The following is a 26301-nucleotide window of genomic DNA, read 5'->3' as shown; positions in this document are numbered from 1 at the left end:
ATGGATGAATGAATGGATGGATGGATGGATGGATGAATGGATGGATGGATGGATGGATGGATGGATGGGTAGGTAGGTAGGTAGGTAGGTAGGTAGGTAGGTAGGTACATACATACATACATACATACATACCTACATACATACATACATACATACATACATACACAACATATATTAAGCTACACCGTAAATCAGGCCCTTTCTACCACATGCATGCTATACTCCTCCTTGTTCTCAACACAAACTGACTTGGTCTAACCAACGTTTCTCACTCCCAACAAGGACTTAGCTCACTAAATCTCTTCCTCTTCCAAATAGTTTGGCTAAGTACTCACTCAGGTCTACTCAATCAGTGAGGTTACTTATTGGCAAATAACTTTATTCAAATTGCTTCCGAAATTGTCACTGGTGACTTAACTGTATACGTGACATAAATATTAGCCTATTTACTAGACTTCTGATCGGTGTGAGAATACTAGGTGTCCATTTTCTTGTAATGGAACAAACTTCGATTACTTTTCGTTCTAAGTTGTGTTGCATTTGAGCCGGATTTACGACTGTGTAAACCGGGCATCTTCCTTGGGCTGTAAAGGGGCACTCCACAAATTATAAAACATTTTAAAATATGTATGCTAAATATTTTTGGAATAAAAACAGGTCACAATTTAATGTAGAGATACTCTTTCCTGTTCTTGCCTGTGCATTAATTAAGCGCATTTTATTAGCGGATCCCGTAAGAGAAAAAAGCCGCTATTATGTTTGTGCATAATGTCCGTCTGTCCGTCTGTCAACTCATATCTCGAAAACTAAAAGAGAAATGAGAAATGTGATTTCACCATTCGTTGTGGCTTGTTTTCTAAAAGTAAACCGTTTAGTTTATAAAATCAATTATGCAAGCGATTTTTCATAAACATACACCAATTCTAAAACAATACATGAATGTAAGGGAGATAATGTTTAAATATGTTAACAACGAAAGATATTTTTTTTGTATTTTCAGTATCACTAAGTCAAATATATATATAAAATATACAAGAAATGTTCTCAACAAATATAAATATTAATTAACTGTGTTTTTTCTGGTCAACATTTATGTTTGTTTATAAAGGCTAAGAAGACATTTTGTATGTAAATATCACGCAAATTTTTAAAAATGGACTTTTTATGCAGCGACTTTCGTGCAGTAGAGTGACGGCCGCAACACTACATGGTACCAACTTGTTCCCTTAAAAAGTTTTAAATATAATCAGATTCTATTTATTTTTTGTAATTTTTTGTGGGTCTTCGGTTGATTGTTCATTACGCTGTCTAGCAGGCAGAACCTATTACTTTTTCGGTACATACATCCGCCCAGCAACTTGGAGGAATTGAGAAAGGTTATTGTGCTGTGCACTGGGGTACGGGGAAGATGATTATGCGATTCATAGAATCACCCCGTCGTTATTCAAGGTTAGCTCAAGTAACTAGAATCTGGAATTAACACTCAACAAGTTTTACAAGTTTGAATATCAATTGTACAATTTATCTTGCATAACTTTTAACGAATGACCTAACGCCACAGACTAATAGATTTTGTTTTTATTTTAACCGCTGTATTAAATACACTCGATCGATTTCTATGAAAAATGGAAATATTTCTCGCCGGAGTCATCCAAGAGAGACGTCATCAGAGCTTTAGACTGTCTGGTCGAACGGCTGACTCCATTAGTACTTCATCATGGCGACTGTTTCTTCTGTTACGCAGTATGAGCACTTCATCAGATATAAATTCTGTTTCACAAAATGAAGAGCTCTCGTCAATTAAGGTTCCATTATTTCATTTAATGTACACTCCTAGGCAAATGAGTTTTGCACTTTGACAATAATAGTTGCATTAAATTTTCATTTATATGGTAAAAAATGTTTTCATTTATTATTGAAGTATGTATTATATTGTATCACAATTTCATTACTTGTTATGTAACAAAATATGTAGGTCATAGTAGGGTCTGCGTAGCGCTATTTTGTACTCTTCAGACGCGTAGACAATGCCTTAGAATGATTGTTTTATTTTGTGAGATGTTAAATGCGGCCTAAAAAAAAAAAAAAACTAACACAGTGTAAGGATCCTCTGTTCCAGGCTCTCTGCAAACACTGCTCAACTCAACCCATCTAACTCAGGACTTTGACAACAAAACTAATGTGGTAGTTTAATAATGAGATAAATAACAGCCAATACTATTCGATTGGTTACGCGATACACTGACAGCTTAAATAGTCTCTCTCCCAAGTCCTGGACTCGTACTGCTTCAGTCAGAGAACTCACAGTACCGGACCGACTTTACTGTAGACTCACAGTACTGGATTGTTAAAATATTTCGCTTATCAATACTTCCGTATGCGTCCACCAAATAATCTTCTACAACTGGATACTTGAAACAGCCTGTCTTAAATGTGCAAAGAATCGCAGAGTATTTGAAATGTATGTCATTTTAAAAGAAAACTAGGGGATAGATATAGAGATAGTTATAGAGATAGTTATAGAGATAGTTATAGAGATAGTTATAGAGAAAGTTACAACCTTTTCATCATAGTGTTAGTATCTTTCGCTATTCTTAAAACGCAGTTTATTTCTAAATGCTGCTCACCCCAGGCTGGGTTTCTGGATAAATTATTCATAACCTAATCTGGGTGTGATAGTGTCACTTCTGCTAGGAGTAATACTTTCTTCGCGCTTAAAAAAAACAGCACAAATAAAAAATGTTTTGCTTAAGATTTATATCTGGATAAGGCAGAAACAAATGTAAGCAGCTTATAGGAACTACTCAGAGATACAGAATATATTATTGTGTTTTTTTATTCTTTCTGTTAAAACTTTTTGGACACAAAAATATTCGTAGGCGCATCACCTCAAATACAGCCACTCACTCACTCACTCTCTCTATCACACACACACACACACACACACACTGATAGACACTTATCCATCAGCATTGAACATTTCTACCCAGAGTTCCATCTGTTTCAATACGTCTTGTTCTCTGACGTAGTTCACGTGTCTACCCATCTCTCCCCTGCACCACTGCCCAAATGGAATATTTATATTCCGTTTTTAAAAACTTTCTATAACAGATATACAGACAGACAGACATACAGACAGACAGATAGATAGATAGATAGATAGATAGATAGATAGATAGATAGATAGATAGATAGATAGATAGATAGATAGATAGATAGATAGATAGATAGATAGATAGATAGATAGATAGATAGATAGATAGACAGACAATTTTTTTACATTTATTTAGCTTTATATTTTTCCGACGTATTATCAATATGATGATTATTAGTTCCATCACTTTCAAGTTTCGAACTCGGCACCTTCGTAATGACAGTCCAGAGTGCATACCACACTTTCAGCTAGTCCTATACTTGACACGGCTTTGTCATTAAAAGATAGTGACTTTTTTTTTCTTGGTTAAAAATCAAACAGATAAGTTTATTATAAAAGAGAAAGAAAGAAAGAGAATGGGATAATGGGGAAGGTAAGGAAAAAGAGACAGAGAACGAAAGAGAAAAGGACAAAAGTTAGAACTAATAAGTTTCTAACTGTAACAGAAAGTGATATACAGATAATGAGAAAACACTTTTTCTGTTCATTTACAAGTAAAACAGTTTCTATCTCCTGCAATCATTGACACCTTACACTCACCCAAGCACACACATACACACAACACATACACATATAGATAAACGGGCTTAATATATGGGGCTGCTCTAATTTAGCATGTCAACATGTCAGTCCACGCATTGAAACAAATCTAATCATAATACCAAGTTTATAATTGAGTCTCGCCAACCCCTCACAGAACTCAAATAGTGACTAGCTTCTGTTCAACCAATGTACCATGCTCTAGAATCTGCGTCACTAAATGTAGACAGCTTTCAAGCCCGATAAGTCGCTTATGTCGCTTCATACTGGAGTAGATCTATGCGACACAGTTTGAAAGATTCGTGCTGTAAACTCAATAGTAATTTATCTACAAAGTCTCGGGGGAGAGAAAAGTTGTGGCACTCTGAGGCGTCGCTAGGGGTTGGAGTCAATCGGTGCAATTAGCTAATAGTGCCACCAACCGTCACTTCTCCAAATAAAATATTATGTGCGTCGACTCTCTTAGTAAAATTTTGTCAGTTCTTACAGTTTATCAATTTAGTCACCACCCCGCCCGCCCCCCTTTTGCGGACAGATGTCAGCCAGTGCAACCCGAACCCCTAAGCGGCGCCTTAAGACACACCTTTGTTAAAAAAAAATTCTAAAATAAGAATGTTTTTCAACAATTTCATTGATAGGTGTAAATGTGGTTTCCCCGCCGACCTAATGATACAGCCCTCCATTTTATTTGTATATATTCTTATGCTTTTCACCTGGTTGTATGTTATCTTATTTGGTGTACTGAATACCGTTATGGCATACATTATGTTGGCACTTAGTTACTATATCTGTGCTAATCCTGGTAGTCTATCTGTTGCATTCATGGTGCCCAAATGGGAGAATAACTAAAAGGGTAAGACAGAGTTTTACAAATCATCTCCCCAGAGCTAATCCAAGTTATTTTAGTAAAGAGTTTGTATCCTAGAGAGATAGTAGACAAGCTTTCAACGGCGTCAAAGTTTCATTCATAAAGGAAATGTGTAGTTGTCTACCCTACTTAACCAGACAGGACAGGAGTTAGTCAAAGGTCTCAGCACTGACCTGCAACGTCACAAACTGTGGGCAGTTAGACCAATAGCTGTTGCTCTTTACCCCGTCGTACATACATGTGACGTGGCAACGAGCTATTGGTCTCCACTGCCCATAGGTTGTGACGTTGAAGGTCAGTGTTCAGGCCTTCTATGATGATTAGTCTCGGTTACAGACTAAAAACTAAAAACACCTAAGTTTTATTTTTAAAAAATTAAATTAAAAGTTATAATGGGATCCCTATATTGACGAACTGGCTCTTTAGAAAAATCTAACAAAGCATTCAATTTCACCTTCACCTATCCCTTAATCTGTCAAATCGTAGGGGCACCACACGTGATCTGTTGGCTATCTTTCTCCATTCCTTTGTGTGTTTTGCCTTTGACAGAATCTCTTTCAAAGCATTGGGTATTATAAAATTAAATCAAGAACATACAACTAAAATGCTTTTTAACTTTGGTTAGATCAATATTAGACCAATATTAGACCAATATTAGAATATGTTTCCACTATTTGGGATCCCATAACATGGAACGGGTTTCCTAAATCTGCCAGAAAAAAAACACAATGATTTAGCAGAGTTTACGTCTTGAAGTAACGTAGTTATTATTTCTTATCTTACACAGACGTCAGTTTAAAAAAGAAGATGATTACGTCCTACGCGTCATGCATTCAGTCATGCACGTTAACCAATTACTTAAATTCCGCCAAGTCACTGGTTTTCCTGGCTAGCTCAGGCAACCCATTCAATGCTCTAATAGCATTAGGGAAGAAGGAGCATTTGTACAAATTTGTCCTAGCATATGGGATGAGGAATGTGCCTTTATCTTTGTGTCTTTCTCAGTATTTTATTAGATTTTGTTTTTTGTTTTTGAAGATTATGGTTCAGTGTTTTATGTATAATTGCTACTTTACTTTTGAGGCTTTCTAAATTTAGTGATTTTACTAAAGGTGTTTTCTTGAGAGGAACAGAGGATGCATATTCTATTTTTGGCCTGACCAAGGTTAATTACATTTTAGTTTTATGTTCTTTTTTGATTTATAGAAATTTCTTCTAATAATCTCAAATGCTTTGTTTGATTTCTTAATAGTTTCATCAATATGAGGATTCCATTTCATTGATTATAACACCTAGGTATTTAGCGTTTTTAGTCTGTGTTACAGGTTTACCATGAATAAGATAAGTGGAATTTAGTTGTTTTACTTTTTTCTTCTTTTTTTTTTTTTTTGTTACTCTTAATAACTGACATTTTTTTGGGTGGAAAGACATGCTCCAATTTGATTCCCGTTTCTGTAACTAATTCTCTATGTAAGTTTGCAATATCAAACTTTATTTCTGAGTCTTTGTAACAGTACCCTATTGTTTTAGCAGTTTACTGCCAAGCGTCTACCTTGACCTTCATAAAACACACACTCAGTTCACTCTTTAAAAATAATCGCAAAATGTCCCTAGCTCATTTACTACCGTATAGAAAAATACAATAAACATGCTTATATGTGACAAGGATGTTTGGGCTACGAGGTCTTCATCAGCTACAAAACAAACACAAAAAAGACAAACAATTGATACCATATAGGCTTAAGTTAACTTTACTAGACATTATGCTGAAAGTTATTTTTTTAGCACAGAGCCCGATTTAAAACATTATTTCAATACTGTTCAGTCGTCCCAAATGTCCACACTTCAAATATTATTTATCGGAACAAAATATAAATAGTAATGGTAAGAAAATGTGGCAAATAAGATAACATTTATAAGTAGGTCTATACTATTTCTCCAAAAAGTTGAGGTGCTTTTAGATTTATCAAAAGTATTCATACTGTGGCATTTTACGTCTCGACAAATAATTTTCTCCCTTTGCAACTTCTTATGTGACTAAAGAGGCCAATCCTTGATACACAGCTGCGGTCACAGGTTGGGCATATGTAATCACCAGGCGACGTTGCATTTTCACCCTTCTGTCTACTACTGTCGTGTATGGCATCTGCAATCCGAGACCCTTCCTTTATGCTCGCTCTCCATGCGGAACTATCCAGTGCCACTTTTCCCCAGCTGCTAGTGTCGATTTTGAAGAGCTTCATGTCGCGTTTGCATACATCCGTATACGGTTAAAGTGGGTGACCAGCGGCTCTCCTGCCTTCTGTTAGATCGCCATACAGAATGTCTTGTGGAAGTCGACCTACTGGCATTCTATGAACGTGGCCAATCCAGCCAAGGCGTCTGCTAATGATAACACAGCGGAAGCCCTGGCACCTTGCTCTTCATAGCACTTCCTCGTTGGTTATTTTATCTTTATTTTAAAGATCCGCCTTAGACATCGGAGAAAGAAGACATTCGGCTTTTTGTTTTCTGCCTTGTGTAGGTTGACCATGTTTCACTTCCGTATAGCGAAGTGCTCATCACACAGGTCAGGTAGACTAAGGCTTTAGTATTGTCAGTCAGCTAGATGTCCCACACTCTTTTATGCCCATTGCTTTGGCTATCCTGTTGTTAATATCTCTATTCAGTAGAACATCGTTGAATATGATGGAGCCAAGATGGCAAAAGTTGTCAACAATTTCTGATGGTTGGCCATAAATGGTTACGCGAGGTGCAGTATTTGTGTTCTGAAATAGTATCTTAGTCATGCTTTGACTAATATTTAAGCTGAACTTCTGGCTAGCAGCAGATAGTTTGTCAACCAGGGACTGAAGCTGAGTATCAGAGTCAGCCACATTAGCTGCATCATCAGCATTCAGGATTTCCCTGATAAGTCTCTTCCTAACTTTGGTTTTTGTCCGGAACCTTGATACATTAAAGAGCTTTCCATTCATTCTGATGTATTTATATTAGAGCTTGAAGATGGTAAGGGCTTTCACTTGATGAACGTAGCACTGTTTTAGCATAGTGAAAATGAATGCTATAGTTGTAGCACCAGAGATTATAACAGAATTGAATGGTCCAACATTTAGGTTTTTATAGTAAATTCCTTTAATTCTGCTTCATTACAAAATTATTCTTAAAATGTCAAAATTATCTTTTATGCATAAATATATGCACTTAGACTATATCAAATAAATGTTTTATTTATAAAAACCACTATTCATAATTATTTTTAGGTTAAAATCTAAAAGTTCGTTAAATTAAAACAAGCATTAAATTAATGCTACAGAAAACTGCAACTATTAATCAGATATAGTCTTTTATTAGTTGCAATATGCGAGAAGTTTGGTAAGGAATCACATATTCGTTGAAAGTTAGCTCTCATTCCGTAGACAAGGAATCAAACTACATGAATGGGAGCCATCCACCCTCGCTCAACACCCCCTCAAATGTCAACCTAATCAAATGTCGTCTATAGTTTCAGTGTAAATTTATAGACAACCCTTGTAATATTATTTGTCGTCTGCGGCGTACTTGATCTTCATTGTGTGTAATTATCTCCCTGGAATGCTCATCTACAATTTTTTATAAATATTTTTTTCTTTCTTTTTTTAGTTGGCTTATTCTTTTTGGCTCAATAAAGACGCCATGACTTCAATTTCTTTATTATTAATTTCTTGTGTTTGTTTTTCACCGAATTATTTATTTTAATATATATGTGCTACGAAAATATATATATTTTTTTTGCTTTTGTATATGTAGTTCGTCCATCGTGGTTCGATGATGACCACTTTTGTCAACCAGGGGTCTGAGGGCTTTGCACTGGGGTTTTGTGCCTCCTCATGAGGCTGGTGAGACCTATGTGAGCCCGGAATGTTCGGCTGCACACTGGGCAGGTTATTCCAGCTGGAGCTAGTGACATAGGGGTTGCTTTTTTTCTCTGGCGCTTCTCATCTTTTAGAGCTGCTCTCTTTTCCTCAGCAATTTGTGCGCCAGTTTTTACAGCGCGACGCCATGATGCTCTATCATGTGCTTCTGTCTCCCAGCTTTTGTATAAAGGGTACTATGTAACCAAACAGGTTTTGTTTTTTTTTTCTTTTGTTTTTTTTTTTAAATCGTGGTTTAAAGGTACACTACATGCCAAGCAACACGTCGCTAGTCAATGATGTCTTTAATGAGCAAACAAAACGGAACGTTTTGAGGTAAAGCATCTACACATGTTTAGAATACTAAAATAGGTTCTAGATTCATGTAATGGAGTTATTTGCTTGTGTGGCCAAGATAATGATGACTTTTCTTTGTTTCTTAAATATGCTTATGGTAGAGCTACGGTACATTCATGGCTCCAGAGAACGAGATATGGAGAGAGAGAGAGGGGGGGGGGGAGAGAATGAGAGAGAGAGACAGAGGGGGGGAGAGAATAAGAGAGGGTGGGAGAAAGAATGAGAGAGAGAGAGAGGGGGGGAGAGAGACAGAGAGAGGGGGGAGAGAATGAGAGAGACAGAGGGGGGAGAGAATAAGAGAGGGTGGGAGAAAGAATGAGAGAGAGAGAGAGAGAGGGGGAGAGAGACAGAGAGAGGGGGGAGAGAGACAGAGGGGGGGGAGAGAATGAGAGAGAGAGAGGGGGGAGAGAGAATGAGAGAGAGAGAGAGAGAGGGGGGAGAGAGACAGAGGGGGGGAGAGAATGAGAGACAGAGGGGGGGAGAGAATGAGAGAGAGAGGGGGAGAGAGAATGAGAGAGAGAGAGGGGGGGAAGAGAGAATGAGAGAGATAGAGAGGGAGGGGGGAGAGTATGAGAGAGAGAGAGAGGTGAAAAGTGTGAACGTTTGAGTGGAGGAAGATTAAAGAGATAAATGGTGAATGTGAGAGAAATGTGGCTCAACAAAAATGGCTGAGACGGATTTTAGGAGTCAATTACACAGATCGGGTCTCAAACAAGGAAATCATAAGCCGAACTGGGGAGTCGAACACTTAGTGAGGTTGTGACAGAGCGTCGCATGAGGTTTGCGGGGCATGTTCTACGACAAAATGAACTACGCATACCAAGAGTTGCGATGACATGGAGGCCAATACGAGGAAAGCGCAAACAGGGACGTCCTCGTATAACTTGGCGACACACCTTCATGGAGGAACTCAGAACAGTGGACACCAGGTGGGAGGAGGCTTCAGGCATTGCCAGTGACAGATCTTTGTGGAGACAGCTTGCCGCCCAATGCGCCGAACGGCGCGGGAGGATCTAAGTCTAAGTAAGTCTAAGTAAGAGAGAGTGGTTATTAGTTGAAATTGGTTTTAACTGTCTGAATATTTCGAAAATCCTGAAGATGAACATTTCTGTCTTTCTCTCTCTCTTTCTGTCCATTTCTCTCTTGCGTTGCCAATTCTCTCTTGTCCTGCCCATTTCTCTCTGCATTGCCACTTCCCTCTTGTCCTGTCTTTTTATCTCTCTTATTGTCTACCTCTTTTAACCTCTCCATCTCTCTCATTATCTACATCTCTTTGAGCCTCTCCATTTTTCTTTCTCTCTCTCTCTCATATTTTTCTCTCTTGCATTGTAACTGTTGCCCTTCTGTTTTTTTTTATTCTTCCATCTTCTCTTACAATGTTCGGTTTTTTTTAGCTTTCAATTTCTGCATAACGAATATATCCATAAATGCACACCCCCACATAACCTATATAGGAATAGCCCAATTAGTTTCTCTGCCACAATAACTCTGGGTGTTTTTTTTTTCCCCCATCTTGTACGATTGTTCTTACACGATTTCTAGATCAGGCAGGACAATCATTTTTCTTTTCTCCATATTTGTCTCCCTTAGTATAAATTAATTTATATATAGATATTGCAAGGGGCATTACAGGATTCTTGTTATTAAGGAATTTTTTTTAAAAAAAAAAGGGGGGGGGGAATATCATTATGACATAATAATTTGACCTTTTGTAATTCCTAAAATTGTATTTAATTAATACCAGTCTTTATTCGGCGACAGTTGCTTTTGTATTTAATAAATGCACATCAATCATATCATGATCACATTATATTAAACTGATATCCACAAATGATCAAAATTGGGAGGATGGGCAATAATTAAGACAAACGTAGTCGTGCCATGCTTATTTCTCTCCCTTTCTATTTTAATCAGAATCAGAAACCGATTTTAAGATTTATATATTTCATCATATATTTATCTTGATTACATTCGGAAATATAACACACACATGGGATTCCAACGGACCAGTGGTACTCACATCTCTAGTTAAAAGTGAGTACCATGTACATCTCTGATAACACAAACTATTTAATCTTCTTTCTAAGTATGTTTATTAGATGTGCGTAGCGTGAATCTACGGGGTCCCATTTCATCTCTCATCTCTGACTGGTGTCCAGTCTGGGGCATAGGCCAACAACAAGCTTCCCCCAGGCGTCACGGTTCTGGGCGAGTCTCTCCAAATGTCCCCACGTTTTGTCTACCTGCTAAGCATCTGCTTTAGAATTGCGACGCCACTGAGTTGGAAAGAATATAAGATGGCGGACCGTGAATCTACCAACAGTAGGGAATCGTGCGAACATCGTTGAAATCTCAAAGACACCAGGATTGGAATTTTGTTAAATGTTGATAAGTGTTAATGTTGATGTTGTTGCGGGTGTTATTGTCTCTTGTGCTACTGTTGTATCCTGGAACTCATCCTTTATGGACAACGGGAGAAGGAAAATCTGGTCGACTCTCTCTCCCCGATATGTAGTAAAGTTCCCCTTTCAGACTTAGTGGTCTATAGGGCAAATGATGTAAAGGTCAGTGAAATCTGCCCATGTGGAGTATCACCAGAGAATGCCGACCACGTCCTCCAAAACTGCTCTCTCTACCAAGAGGCCCGTATAAGACATTGGCCCCAAATCACCAAATAGAAAGAAAACTATATGGAGAGCTCCCTGATTTGGAAACCACTGCGCAGTTCATCTCATGTATTGGTCTAGTCATATGAACACTCCAACATAACAATGAGAACGATGAAGAAGAAGAAGAAATCTGATTCTGTGGCCTACGGTTAACGAGGGTGTCGTGTGGCCAGCACAACGACCAACCGTCTTTACTTTTCCCCAACTAATGTCAGGTACCCATTAGAGCTGGGTGGACTCAGCCCAATTATCCCGAAATAAAAATCCCAGTCTTCACCAGGATTCGAACCCGGAAACCCCGGTTCAGAAGCCAAGCGCTTTACCGCTCAGCCATCGTGCCTCTCATCCCCGATATGTGGATGTAATAAAATGGGACGTCAAAGAAGTGGATATCGAAGTTGACTTCTAGGAAGACATAGCCTATAACCGCAGGAACAAAGCTATGGATAGCGGAAAATAACCATTGACCTCAGGTCTAAAAGAAAATTGTGCCAAAAGACTGATGTCTGGTTCCTCTACCACCAAAGTGAATGCCACCTTAACCAGCGTTTTATGTAGAAGGGAATGTCCCTCCAGAATAAGAAACTACGGTCTTATGAAAAAGTGCTTTAAGATTCATGGATGCCAACTATTATTGCCATTTTTACGAAGCTTATATCAACTCACTATGTCTGTCTGTCTGGTAAAAAGTTTGGACATGTTTTGTCCCCTTTTCCCACTCTCATATCAATTTGAAACTTTGCACAATTTTTCAATGTACCTGACAAGACATGAACCAATAAAAGAAAAAAAGCCATTAAACCATTAATTAATCAAGTATTGGTGATTAATCATTTTGTTTGATATCGAAATAAGGAAAATAAAAGCTACTTAATGAGAGATGTGGATGTGTATATATGGATTTAATCCTCTTATTATTTTTTAGGCACGTTTTTTCTCCAACATCCAATTCTCATAAGAAAAAACAACTAACCAATTATTTAATCAATTAGTTAGAATTAAATATTTTTTGTTTTATATGGCTGAAAGGGAGCTAAACCCTGTCATTTTCAGATGAATTGCAGAAATTGGCGGTTCTTTCCCTTATTTAAGCTTTGTTTTTTGTTTTTTTTTTAAGTAATCTTTTTTTACTTTCGAATGTTGTTGTTTTTGTTCTCTTTATTGGTATCAATAATACATTCTGACACGGAAATCGTGAGTAGGCGAGAATAGTCCGCCCTTTCTTCGATCCTAGGTGCTCCCAGATTGTAGTCGCACGTTTTACCTCCCTTTCAAGTCCTCTCTAACTAAAATACAAGTGGGGCAGAATTGACTTACTCCCCTTTTGTCAACCAGGACCCTTAACTCTATTAAAAAAGTTCAGCTTTAGTCCGACAGGTGTTTACATTCAACAGAAAGAGAAGAAACAGGTTGAATGAAACATGTTGGTGCTGAATGCAGAAGAGGCAGGGAGTGATAAATGGGGCGGTGTGGAATCTAGGGGGGGGTATGGTCGGAGAAAAATATTTTTCACGACATTAACAGAATATTACTTGAGACATCGACTAGACTTTTTTTTGTAGAGGTGGAGTTGTTGTAGTTGTTTATACCGTTTGATCGTCTTAAGTGCTGAGCCGAAGGCTCTTCGAGCTCTAAGTTTGAAAAAAAACCTGTTTGAGCGTCAAACAGTAAAAAAAATAAAAAAACCTGTGTGAACACACAGTTCTATCTGGAAGAGACCCGAGTCAATGCCTTTATAAAGCACTGCTATTTCCGATGCATCTGGCCCCCGAGCGCATGGGCTAGACACGGCCGAAGGCCGAGTGCACCGGGAACCTCCGCCATTTTCCTATGTTCTACCAAGCTAACCGTGGAGGGCTCGCCATTAGTGTAAACGGTCCCTTGAGGAACGGCGCATGGATTTTTGACAGGGTCATGAGAGCTCTCTTTCAACTCCGTCGGTGCAATGAGTCCACTCTCGCGTACCCTTGGACACTCCCGCGGGAGTTTTGTTTCGCCATTCATTTGTCCTAGTTACCCCTTCAAGTAACCGTTTCCACCCGGGTGCCACGATGAGGCAGATCAGCATACCTGGGGTTGTTTATACTTGGTTGTTTCATAGTGCGCGGAGTAACGCTGTGATATAAGATCAAAGTGAAGTTAAGTTGGTATCATGATGTGTATTATGGTCTAGTATTGAGCGTGTATGTGTGTGTGTGTGTGTGTTGAGAGTCTGATGAAACTATTGGTTAGTATTACTCAGTGATACCCAGCCTTATTTGATACGCGGCTCATTGCAATTTCGAACACTCGTTTCGCGGGCCATATTATCGAAACGTTAGAAAAATGAAATGAACCTGACACTATTTAATTAGAAACCCGTGGATCTAGTACTTGAAATGTTAGCTTAACCACCGACTCATTTGCTTGTGTCTTTTCATTTCTAGACCGTAGTCTCAACATCTTTTATTCGCATCTCAAGCCATATTTGTTTGATAATGCCGTTTATATGTTGTTTATATATATATATATGTTTATATGTTGTTCTTTTCTAAAACAGACACACTTTACAAAACAAATGTTTCCTTATGATCATGTTCCACAAAAAAAGATCCGTTAACTTTTTCTGGTACATTCTGCATTCAGAGTCCAAGTTCATAAATTTTAAATGCCACTGTACACATTCATTAAGAAACTGGAACAGACACAAAATAGAGCAGTGAGATTCATTACAAACGAATATTTACATTTTACTAGAGTGTCACTAGAGTAACACCTTTAGTAAAATCACAAAATTTAGAAAGCCTTCAGGAGAGAAGACTCAAACGTAAAATAGCAATTATACATAAAACACTGAACTATAATCTTCAAGGCACATTCCTCGTTCCATATGCTAGGACAAATTTGTACAAATGCTCCTTTTTCCCTCGTGCTATTAGGGCATGGAATGGGTTGCCTGAGCTAGCCAGGAAAACCAGTGACTTGGCAGAATTTAAGTCATTGGTTAATATGCATGACTAGCATGACTAAATGCATGACGCGTATGACATAATCATCTTCTTTTTTGAAGTAACGTCTGTATTATATCAGATAAGATCAGAGAAAAAAGTGAGGGCCCTAACGTAGATAAAGATACATTTTTAGTTATCCCCGAAAGGGGAAAAGACGCTATTAGTTTTGTGTGGAATGTCTGTCAGTCCGTTCGTCCCGTTTAGATCTCGTAAACTAGAAAAGATAGTGAAAATCCGACATCATATTATTTTAGATCATTTAAAGTATTGATGCAACGGCTACGTTTTTCTTTTCTTAAAGCGAAAAATCTAATTTTTTAATTTACTTATGCAAGCAGTTTTTTCATAAAAATACACCATTTTTACAATTCACTATTAATAGTAACAAACACTGGAGGCACTTTAGTAGGGGAGATGACTATTTATCATATTTATAACACATTTATGCAAAATGTTATATATTTTTAAAAAATTTTTTTTTTTACAAATGTATTGCTAATTTGTTTAAGTCCCATCATACTAACTACTATATTTACACACAAAAAAGTTTACTTTTTTTTAAAGAGAAAAAAAAATATATTTAGTATGCATATAAGTTATGCAGAATTTAAAAAACAATTAATAAGTAGTTTTTTTTTTATATTGTTGCGTCAACTGCAACGGTCACACACTGTAACATTGCACACCCAACTAAAAGGAATTTATTTTTTTCTATGCGGTAATGTTTTTATCTTGAGTATTTGAATAAGAGATTGACCCTTTACAAAACAATTAGATCAATTAGATATTCATTATAAGACATTAGTTAGGCCAGCCTGCCAGGTTCACATCTAACTTCACATTCACTTTCACCTATCCTTTGGTCTACTGGACCGCTGGGGCACCACACAAGATCTGTCAACCTCCTTTCTCCATTCTTCTCTGTCATTTTTCTTTGATAGAATTTCATTCTGATGTTCTTTCTGAAAATATTAAAACCTGCCTTTTTACCTGCCTGGGTGGACCGCTTCGGGGGCCGATTTTGAGTTTGTGTTTCCACACAAACTATCTTTGTAACCTTGCTTAACCTTTCTTTTTCTTTTTTTTTCTTTTGATGTGGTATTTTCTACACTTTGAGTCGACATTTCGGCAGGCCGGATCTGGCCCGCGGGTCGTATTTTGGGCATCAGAGGTATTACCGAAGATTCCCGTATAAACGTATTGGAACGGAAGAAGAAAGAGTCAAGAGAATCACGCGCGTGTCTATTGTAGAGAGTGAAAAATGAAAGTTTTGAAATGAGCCGAAGTACATTGTAAGTGTTTCTACATAGATCTACCTTGAAACTGAAAGCTTCATGTTTATTTTGTTTAAAAAAAAAAAAGAAGAATGTATTTTTTTAGCTTTATGCAAGATTCGTGTAAAGCGTAAAGTTACATGGGTTTAATCTGCAATTCAATGTCTGAACTTATTCAGAATGAAAGACTGAAACTTTTTTTTTACCATACTGGAGCTAAAACTCAACGCAGCGCCGCATCAACATGGTGCTATCTGGTGTCATATGGTGCTATCTAGTGTCACGTGGTGCTAATTGGTGTCACATGGTGCTAATTGGTGTTACATGGAGCTAATTGAAGTCACAGGGTGTTATCTGGTGTCACGTGGTGCTAATTGGTGTCACATGGTGCTAATTGGTGTTACATGGAGCTAATTGAAGTCACAGGGTGTTATCTGGTGTCACATGGTGCTTATTGGTGTTACATGGAGCTAATTGAAGTCACAGGGTGTTATCTGGTGTCACATGGTGCTAATTGGCATTACGTGGTGCTAATTGGTGTCACATGGTGCAATTTGGTGTCAAATAGTCCTAATTGTTGCCACATGGTGCTTTCTGGTGTTACAATGTACAATTTGGTTTCACATAGTCCTAATTTCCTGGTGTCGCATGGTGCTATTTGGTGTCACGTTGTACTATGTGGTTTAATGTGGTTCTTTTCGGAGCCACGTGGTTCTATGTAGCTAAGTGGTGCTTCGTTAGGGTGAGACATGCACTTAACGCACTATTATTGCCAGTCGTTTTCTGGTACTCACCAAAGTGAAGTCAATTACATAATCATCTAGCAGAGTTATGACTTAACATTGTCTTGCCACGGATTCACAAAAAGTAAGGCTCTCCCCCCCCCCCCCCCCAATATAAGAAGAAGAGCAGCATAAAGTGAGAAGTAGGTGCTTCTTCTACGTAAATATAAAATACAACAGATGCGTCACCCTCCTACTTTCAAGCTACTTAACATAAATCAGTTCCCCTAGAAAACTGTGTGTATATATATTGCTTTATTACCCAACGAATCATTTCATCGGTAATTATTTTCAATAGAACTTGAAGTACTAGATTCAGTTTCTTTTGTATTGAATACATTTTCGAGGCGCGAGGCTCCTCAGACCGCAATACCGAGAGTGGTCGCCCAAGTCTCCTATGCCATGCGGCGCCACTGCCTCAAAGGATCATCTTTAAATGAGGCAGGACTACCTCAGTACTTTCTCTGACTGGTAGACATTTTTACTGAAATGCTGAGATGTTTATTGAAACTTTCTTGAACGAAAACTGTCCGTCAGAAGTAACAGAAGGAATAGAAAGTCAGTCTGTATTTAACAATAGCTCAATGATAGCACCCAGCCTTTAGGATTTGTAGAGATGGGGAAGTATTAAAGCATAAAGCAAGCGAAGTAAGAATATTTTTTAGAAAGCTTTTATCAACTCTGTCTGTCCGTCTGTCAGGTAAAAAGTGTATACACGTTATTTTTCCCATGCCCATTCTCAGATCAAGCGGAAAATTCTCACAATTATTCATTGATATAGAAAAGACATGAATCAATATTTTTAAAAAAGTAACCAATAAGACAATTAATTACTGGTAATTCATTATTTTGTTTAATAGTAACAAGGGAAACTAATACTTCAGTATTCACATATTTAGCTAAATATGTTGGGTTTAGTCCCCTTAAGTATTTGTAAACGCAATTCACCCATTCTCCGATCAATTGATATTTTAACTTTAAACAATTAATTATTGCACCTAACAAACCATGAATCAATAAGAAACAATAATCAATTAGTCAATTAATTAATAAAGTAAAAAAAAAATACAACTAAAATTAATTAATGAAGAATTGGGAATTTATTTATTTTTGATACTGAAATAACGTGTACATTATTGATAGATATAATTTAAAGAACGGTGATCAGCTTTGTTGTTATTGTTGTTATTGTTTTAAAAGTATGTTTTATATTATGTTGTTAACACAATGCTAAGCCTACATCTATCTTGGCGTGATCCATCACTTCAATGTTGAATTTATCCCAGCCAAGAAAAATTTGTAAAAAAAAAATAAAAAAAAATATATAGCTAGCTATTTTATTTATTACAAAAGATAATTTAAAACGAAAACATGAAACCGTTTAATGGAATCCTTATCTATGCGACACTTTAGGGAATAGCTCGCCCACCATTTCTATTGGACGAATAAGAGAAAAAAAGCAGACGAGAAAAGGGGAGACAAATTAGCTAGTTAAAAATCTGTTTGCTCATTGGTCACACGCGTTCCCGTACACGGTCAAAGGTTAAATGATGGCAGGAGACAAAGGGCTGCTACTGTGTTTGTGTCGCGATTAAATAGGGGCAGATAATGTTCGTTAAACAATGAGAGTTCTGTGTCGGGAATTCGGTGCGACTCATTGCGTCCATTCCCGACGAAATCTGAGGGTGTTTACTCTGTCCGCTTCGTGGTGAGGGTGAACGTGTTCCGGGACTGACCGTTGGGCAGTCAGTGAGTGGAACAATCTAGTCAGGGAACATTGGAACAGACTAATTGTTGCTATTTATAGTGAAATTCATTTCGAAGCATCTACTTCTGTTCATGTTTCTCTTTTGTCCTATATTCTGTCATTTCTTTGTATGGTATCTTTTCTATTATGACTATTACTTCATTGGGTGTGATTCTGCCTTAGTGATGCCTTCTCTCTGTTTCTCTCTATGTCTCTCACTATATGTTTCTCTTTATAAATGTCTTTCTGTCTGTTTCTGTTTTTCTCCTTTTCTCTCTGTCTGTATGTCTTTCTCTCTGTTTCTCTCTAAATATTTTTGTCTGTTTTTGGCCATATCTCTGTTTATTTCTCAATCTCTCTCTCTCTCTCTCTCACTTTCTCACTGCCGTTCTCTCTGTCCCTTTCTTCCTTCTGGGTCTTTCTCTCTCTCTCTCTCTCTGTCTGTCTCTCTCTTTCTGATAACTTTTTTTTTCTCTCGCGCAGCTCTTCCGATCTTTCTTTAATTTAAAATATTTGAAATTCACCACTAGTAAGACCATTGAAAAGTTGAGTTTCCTTTTATAGACCTTCTATGAACTCTGTCTGGCTGTACTGGGTACTTATATCACACCATATTTCATATTAACTCTGTCTGGCTGTACTGGGTACTTATATCACACCGTATCTCATATTAACTCTGTCAGGCTGTACTGGGTACTTCCATCACACCGTATTTCATATTAACTCTGTTTGGCTGTACTGGGTACTTATATCACACCGTATTTTATATTAACTCTGTTTGGCTGTACTGGGTACTTCCATCACACCGTATTTCATATTAACTCTGTTTGGCTGTACTGGGTACTTATATCACACCGTATTTCATATTAACTCTGTTTGGCTGTACTGGGTACTTATATCACACCGTATTTCATATTAACTCTGTTTGGCTGTACTGGGTACTTATATCACACCGTATTTCATATTAACTCTGTTTGGCTGTACTGGGTACTTATATCACACCGTATTTCATATTAACTCTGTTTGGCTGTACTGGGTACTTATATCACACCGTATTTCCCATTCTCGGCTCAAGTTGAAACTTTGAACGATTAGTAATAGTCGATGACAATACACGAATCAATAAAAAAAAAAACTTAGTGTTGTTTTTTTAGAAAATGGAACATAAATATTGAAGCGTTGAGAGATACGGCAATAAATTTGCAGTTCTTTACCTTATACAAAACTTTTTTTAAAAGTATTACTTACATTTTTTTTAATATATTGAAATATTTACATTTCTCTTTACATTCACTGAACAGTAAACCTTATGTGCCTCACTAATCATTTACTTGATTGAAAGGTGTACACGTTTTTAATAATGTCATAGATGAAGTAAATAAATGACTATTTAAAAGCTAATGACAACATAGACATTCGGCAAATGCCCTTTGGGCCTGGTAGCTCATGAGTTGTGCCCAAATCATCAAGAATGGCAAGGTGTGTAAAAGATTGTATAATATTCTAAAAAAAAAAAAAGGAACTCGTTTTGATTGGCCCTCGCCTTATATATAGGATACGATCTAATCTGAACATTAAGTAAGCATTTTTTTTATTTATATTACTTATTATCCGAAGTCCTGTTTTTTTTTACAATTATATATATATATATATATCTCAGTAAGTCCTCGTAAAGACAATAATTGTATTTATTTTTTTTTGGTCCGTTTTTGTTTAGAATTTAGTCTTAAAACTCCTTTATTGAGTGACACATGCGGATTTGACCATCTATTGACATTTGGCTAACGACCTTTCTGCTCGACCATTCTACCGGAAACTAAAAACAGCCATGTAGGCAGGCTCCTATCCTATTTCTCGATTAAATGTGCATTATCCAAACAAAAATAAAGGTATTCGATGTGATTTTAAAAATAGTTGCTTCGCGAGGATGTCCTTAAAAAATGTCTCAACAAAAAAAACAACAACATTATTTCTGACATAACTGCATCATCTGGGCACCACTTCTCGCCTGGGGAGACAACTTGCTTCATCTTCCAATCCAATGACACTCGTTGTCTTTTGATAACCTCGACCAGGGAATGAAATTCTTAATAGAAAACCCATCCGCGAGACCAAATTAAACCGCAGGGAAATATAGGCCCACAAGACCATAGATTTGTTTACTTTATTTCAGCTAAATACATATTTTAAATGTTTTTTTCAAATCAGCTGTAATATAGTCCCTACATTGTAGTGAGCTTGTTTTTTTTTAATAGTGTGTGTGTGTGTGTGTTAGTTATTATTATTATTAGTAGTAAAGCCTACTTTGCAGTTAAGGAAAGGTCAGTAATTGAAAGTGAGATGTATTTATTATCTTTCTCAATGGCCTAATAACCTAATTAGCACGTGATTAACATAAACAATAATGGGATCTTACTCTGAAAAATCATAGATCAAAACTGTATCATAATATGCTGGGACTTGTGTGGAGTTTTTGATCTCTCATTGAGCGCCTCCCCAGGTATTGCAAAGGGGATTGCCCTTCTGATATGTTGGTACCGAGGAAATAAATACCAAGGGGTGGACCAAAATCAAACCTGTTGCCATGCACAAAAAGCTAGGGCACCTTAACCGAAAATAAAGACAGCTATCCAGAGAGCTGAAAGGGGCAGCACCCCAGATGATCATGCACATTGCAATCAACCCAGTCATATAAAAAATAGTGTTACGAAAGCTAAAACAAATATGAAAAACTGGACAAATCACAACCCAAAACGACCTATGCCTGGAATTAGATCTACAACAGCTAAGACTCCGGGCATGGAGACGTAAAGCCCAGGATAGATCAGAATGGAGAGATGTGCTAGAGTAATCTAGGGCCATCCATTGGCTGTAGTGCCACTAGAATGGATGGTATCAATAAGGTTTATTTAAATGCAGTTTCTTGATAAATTTGAACATACACTATGTACATTAAAAGTTATTTATAGTGCAAAGAGGAGAGAGAGATATATATAGCCTATATTACTATATTGTTATATTGTCAAATGGAAACAAAGAATATAGGAACTCAGAGATATATAGCCTATATTACTTTATTGTTATACTGTCAAATTGAAACAAAGACTATAGGTACTCACCTTTCCCCCTGTTGGTCACTATCCCTCCGATTGCTTATTACTTGACGAAGTACAATCCAGTTGTAATGAGTCAATAATCCAGGTAAAAGAAATACTTTTATAATCCTCCAAATCGAATTCAGATCCACTGATCCACAAACACAACAATCCTCCATCTCTTCATCAAGAAATTAAACGTCAGTAACATTAACACATTAACACACTCACTCGGGCCATCTACCGTGACCTCCGTGACCTCATATCGAAGGCGACGCATCCAGCAAAAAAACAAAACAAATATCACGTTAGTTTCCACGTGAAAAAAAAAGGTTTGTAAGGGGAAACAGGTTTACAACAATATTTATGTATAAATTGGCAGGTATTTTTATGTTCATTTTACCTTTCCTTATTCTTATTTAAAAGACCAAAATTAATAAGTGGATGTTTCAGTGAAATGTTGTATTTAAATCAATTTTTTTAAAGGCATTCTTAATAACATCGGAGATGCGTGTAACGTTTTCACGTGACCACGCAGACCTAGTTGCGACTGGAAATAAGTGGCCATCATGTTAGTTTAAAAAAAAACAACTCTGCAACCTGTTCTTGTCACAAAACGGTTAGAAATTGGTGTCAATAAGTGAGCAGCACTAGGTCGAGTGGTAGAGATTTTCATTTCTGGCGGATTATAATTAGTTCGCCACGGCGTAAAGACAATATTGTTACAAATGACCAGTGACAGGAAGAGGTTAACGTGTGACCCCGACGAGATAACACAGCAGTGGGTGTTCCCTGGAATGTACATGTATAAACAGAGACAGGTTTTGACGTGTCCTTACATGTTATTCCAAAAAGTACTAGCAATGTCCAGTGACAGATAGAGGTCACAACTTGTGACCCCGGCAAGATGACACTGCAGCCGATGTTTTCTGGAATCTACGTGTATAAACAAAGACAGGATGTGACGTTTCCTCACGTGTTATTCCAGAGGATATTAGCCGTGTTTGTGCAACTTTGGACAAGCGATTAGGGACTCTATATAAGCCAGAGAGTGAATGTGAAAGTCAGTCGTATGGAGTCGTGAGTGAGCCGTTACAGTCGATACAGACGATGTAAGACGTGTGCGGCTCTGTGGAAGAGAAATGTGTACGACTCGATGCAAGTTAACTAGGGTAGAGTTAACTGGAGTGGACTACTGTCGTTAAAGTCTATACAGCGTACTACAGTGGACTTGAGCCGTTACAGTCGATACAGTCGATGTAAGACGTGTGCGGCTCTGATTCGGTAGACTTGAGTACGACTTGGTTCAGCTTTGGGAGACCTGGAGCGACACTGGGAAGTGTGTCGTTGGTCTGTTCTGTGGAATACGGCTCGAGGAAAGTTGAGAAGAGATGAATTGCAACGAAGTGAAGAGATGAATTGCAACGAAGTATAGCTAACTGTAAACTGACAGATATTGTACATTCTTCTACGCTACATGTTACAGTGACGAATTGTTAGAGTTAATAGTCATTAAAGTTATATAAAACTGAAAGTTTAGTCGTCAAGTTCTTTACAGTGTTTTTATTTGTGTGCCAACTAATACATCTAGCCAGAAAATACAGAAATACGTAACAATATGAAGTAGTGATAATATATGGATTAAGATGACTGCCTGGTGGTGTGGTCTGTTCAGACTGCCTGGTGGTGTGGTATGCTCAGACTGCCTGGTGGTGTGGTCTGTTCAGACTGCCTGGTGGTGTGGTCTGTTCAGACTGCCTGGTGGTGTGGTCTATTCAGACTGCCTGGTGGTGTGGTCTGTTCAGACTGCCTGGTGGTGTGGTATGCTCAGACTGCCTGGTGGTGTGGTCTGTTCAGACTGCCTGGTGGTGTGGTCTGTTCAGACTGCCTGGTGGTGTGGTCTGTTCAGACTGCCTGGTGGTGTGGTCTGTTCAGACTGCCTGGTAGTGTGGTCTGTTCAGACTGCCTGGTGGTGTGGTATGTTCTGACTGCCTGGTAGTGTGTTCTATTCTGACTGCCTGGTGGTGTGGTATGCTCAGACTGCCTGGTGGTGTGGTCTGTTCAGACTGCCTGGTGGTGTGGTCTGTTCAGACTGCCTGGTGGTGTGGTATGTTCAGACTGCCTGGTGGTGTGGTATGTTCAGACTGCCTGGTGGTGTGGTCTGTTCAGACTGCCTGGTGGTGTGGTATGTTCAGACTGCCTGGTGGTGTGGTATGTTCAGACTGCCTGGTGGTGTGGTATGTTCTGACTGCCTGGTGGTGTGGTCTGTTCAGACTGCCTGGTGGTGTGGTCTGTTCAGACTGCCTGGTGGTGTAGTCTGTTCAGACTGCCTGGTGGTGTGGTATGTTCTGACTGCCTGGTAGTGTGTTCTATTCTGACTGCCTGGTGGTGTGGTATGCTCAGACTTCTCGATGATCCCTGGTTCATATCTTGCCCGATTCTATCCCCTGTCGTCTTGTGGGAAGCTTGATTAGAAAGTAAAATACATTCAACTGTGAAGGAACATCCGAAATAAGTCAAACATTTTACAAACAGTAAAAGTTGAAGAAAATTTTGCGTGCGCTCTTTCGCTAATTTTTTTTTTTTTTTTAGTTGGCAAATGCGAACTTTTATTACGAAGATTTTCATTTCTGGCGGATTTTAAATAGATTGTCACGTCTTTCGAAATCTTTCCTAATTAATTTTTTTTCTTTTAACTTTTTTCTTTAGGTTTCCTTATATCGCCACTACATTTTTCTACATAACGCATTATCTTCTTTTTCTATGTTGCTGTCAAATTATTCTTCAAAACATAAAATAAACAAAGAGAAGAATACTGTGTTTAATTAACATTTATCATGAAAATCGTAAAATTACTGATTTTATGATTCTATTCTACGAACCAAATTGACAAAGAAGCGCCATCAACATATTTTATTAACTTTCATTCGATCACTCTCTTACAACTAATAGTGGTCTGTCGTGGAATGCGGTCTGTCATGGAATGCGGCCTGTCATGGAATGCGGCCTGTCATGGAATGCGGCCTGTCAATGGAATGCGGCCTGTAATGGAACGCGGTCTGTAATGGAATGCGGCCTGTCATGGAATGCGGCCTGTCATGGAATGCGGTCTGTAATGGAATGCGGGCTGTCGTGGAATGCGGTCTGTCATGGAATGCGGCCTGTCATGGAATGCGGTCTGTCAAGGAATGCGGTCTGTAATGGAATGCGGTCTGTCATGGATAACGGTCTGTCAGGGAATACGGTCTGTCAGGGAATGAGGTCGAATATTCTAACGACTCGCATTAGATGCACGCAGGCAGTAATGGGTTAAACTTTTGAACAAAAATAGTTCTATTAAACTCTGTATTATGATACGTGAAACGAAAGCGCTTGTCAGATTTTCCTCATTTATGGAGGAGTTAAAAAAAAGTTCATTATTTTGTGGCGAAACAAATGAAAAAACTATACTTTCTAAAACAGACTTAGTCCCCTTTTAATTGGAAAAGGGGGGGGGGGCAGATATTATGTAAAAATTTGGGCTCAACTTCTGCAGCATTTTTACGTCTTGAGAGACAATCTTTTCCCTTCGCAACTTCTTGTGTGACTAAAGAGGCCAATCCTTGATACACAGCTGCGGTCACAGGTTGGGCATCTTTTGTCACCAGGGGCTGTTGCACACTCAACTTATTGACTTATCAACCATGTTCTGGTCATTTGATCCATTCTAACGAACTTTAACTGGAGTCAGAAGGTTATGGAAGAGAGCACTATTTCACATGGCTTATCAGACCCAACTGTGACCTACGTAGTTTATGCTATCTAACAGTGACTAATCCGTTGTCCGGTGGCTACCTGGTCGTGTGCTATGTACTCTGGACTGTAGTCTCTAGGTTCACAGGTTCGATGCCCGTCGCTATGCTACGTCGTCCTGCGGAGGTTTGTCTTAGGGTTAGGGTTAGGTTGTAATAATTGTCCATTCTGAGCATCTGAAACAGGTGAAAACTAAATAAGTAAATTCTCTTTTACATCGTCTGCGCTTTTCTTTTGCAATTTCTTTTTCATAAGCTGAGTCTTAAATGTGTGTCTCGCGAGTTTTAGCCTATAGCAGACGATATCGGAAGTCATTGGCTGCCATCTTTTCTTCTAGTGAGTTCAAACTGATGCCTGAATTGTGATTCAAAATGATGCCATTTTAATTAAATTTTTAAAATAAAATAGGCTACAAACTAGCCAAAAATAGTTTGAAAAGAAATAAGATGTATAAATAAATTCGGTCACGTGTCTCACCGTAAATCATTTAACGTTCAGAGTAGCACAGAGGTCACTGTATGTTAGTCACCGATTTGTCGCTTTAGTTTCGTACAAACTAGGCCTGACGCCTCACACAAGCTTCTGTTGTTCTCCACACATGTAGATGTGTACGTTTGTTCGAAACTATACCAAGAGAGAACAGAACAAGAACGAATTTCCTTTTTGTAAATCAAATTTGTTTTTCATTTCAAGAAATAAATAGGGCAGCCCTTGTAAGCTCTCTCTCCTTCATCAATACACTTAGGTTCAGTAATTGGTGCGGGGCTTGTTTTGTTTTTTTTAACAAGGGCAGCAAACGCGACATTGTCAACAACAGATTTAAAGTTCAAAACAGTTTTGTATACGTTGACTAAATGAGATACTAATCGCAGACATAGGAAATGTTTGATAGAGAGACTACAGCAATAAAACTATTATTCTTTTTGGGGGATAGCGACCGACTGAGAAATATGTATCATTGTATTATTTGTACTGTTATTATTATGAGTAACGTAAAGTTTCCCTTTCAGACCTTGTGGTCTATAGGGCAGATGATGTAAAGGTCATCTGTTTCTGTGGCCCACGGTTAACGAGGGTGTCATGTGGCCAGCACAACGACCAACTACCTTTACTATTCCCCAAATGTCAGTCACCCATTAGAGC

General features: G+C 38.1%; 2 protein-coding genes across 2 annotated transcripts in view; one reads left to right on the top strand and one right to left on the bottom strand.

Annotated features, from left to right (window-relative positions):
* Positions 1-21524, bottom strand: part of LOC106072585 (uncharacterized protein MG328-like) — an 85612-nt gene extending 64088 nt beyond the window's left edge. Inside the window, exon 1 of the mRNA XM_056019533.1 lies at positions 21391-21524. The gene's annotated coding sequence lies outside the window, so the exon portion shown is untranslated. The remainder of the gene's footprint in view (positions 1-21390) is intronic.
* Positions 1-26301, top strand: part of LOC129924525 (conopressin/neurophysin-like) — a 36727-nt gene that overhangs the window by 5187 nt on the left and 5239 nt on the right. The gene's annotated exons all lie outside the window — the stretch shown is intronic.

This window comes from Biomphalaria glabrata, chromosome 1, assembly GCF_947242115.1.
Source record: "Biomphalaria glabrata chromosome 1, xgBioGlab47.1, whole genome shotgun sequence".
Classification (NCBI taxonomy): domain Eukaryota; kingdom Metazoa; phylum Mollusca; class Gastropoda; family Planorbidae; genus Biomphalaria; species Biomphalaria glabrata.
The sequence above is the reverse complement of the archived record's forward strand: the minus strand, read 5'-3'. Positions and strand labels throughout refer to the sequence as shown.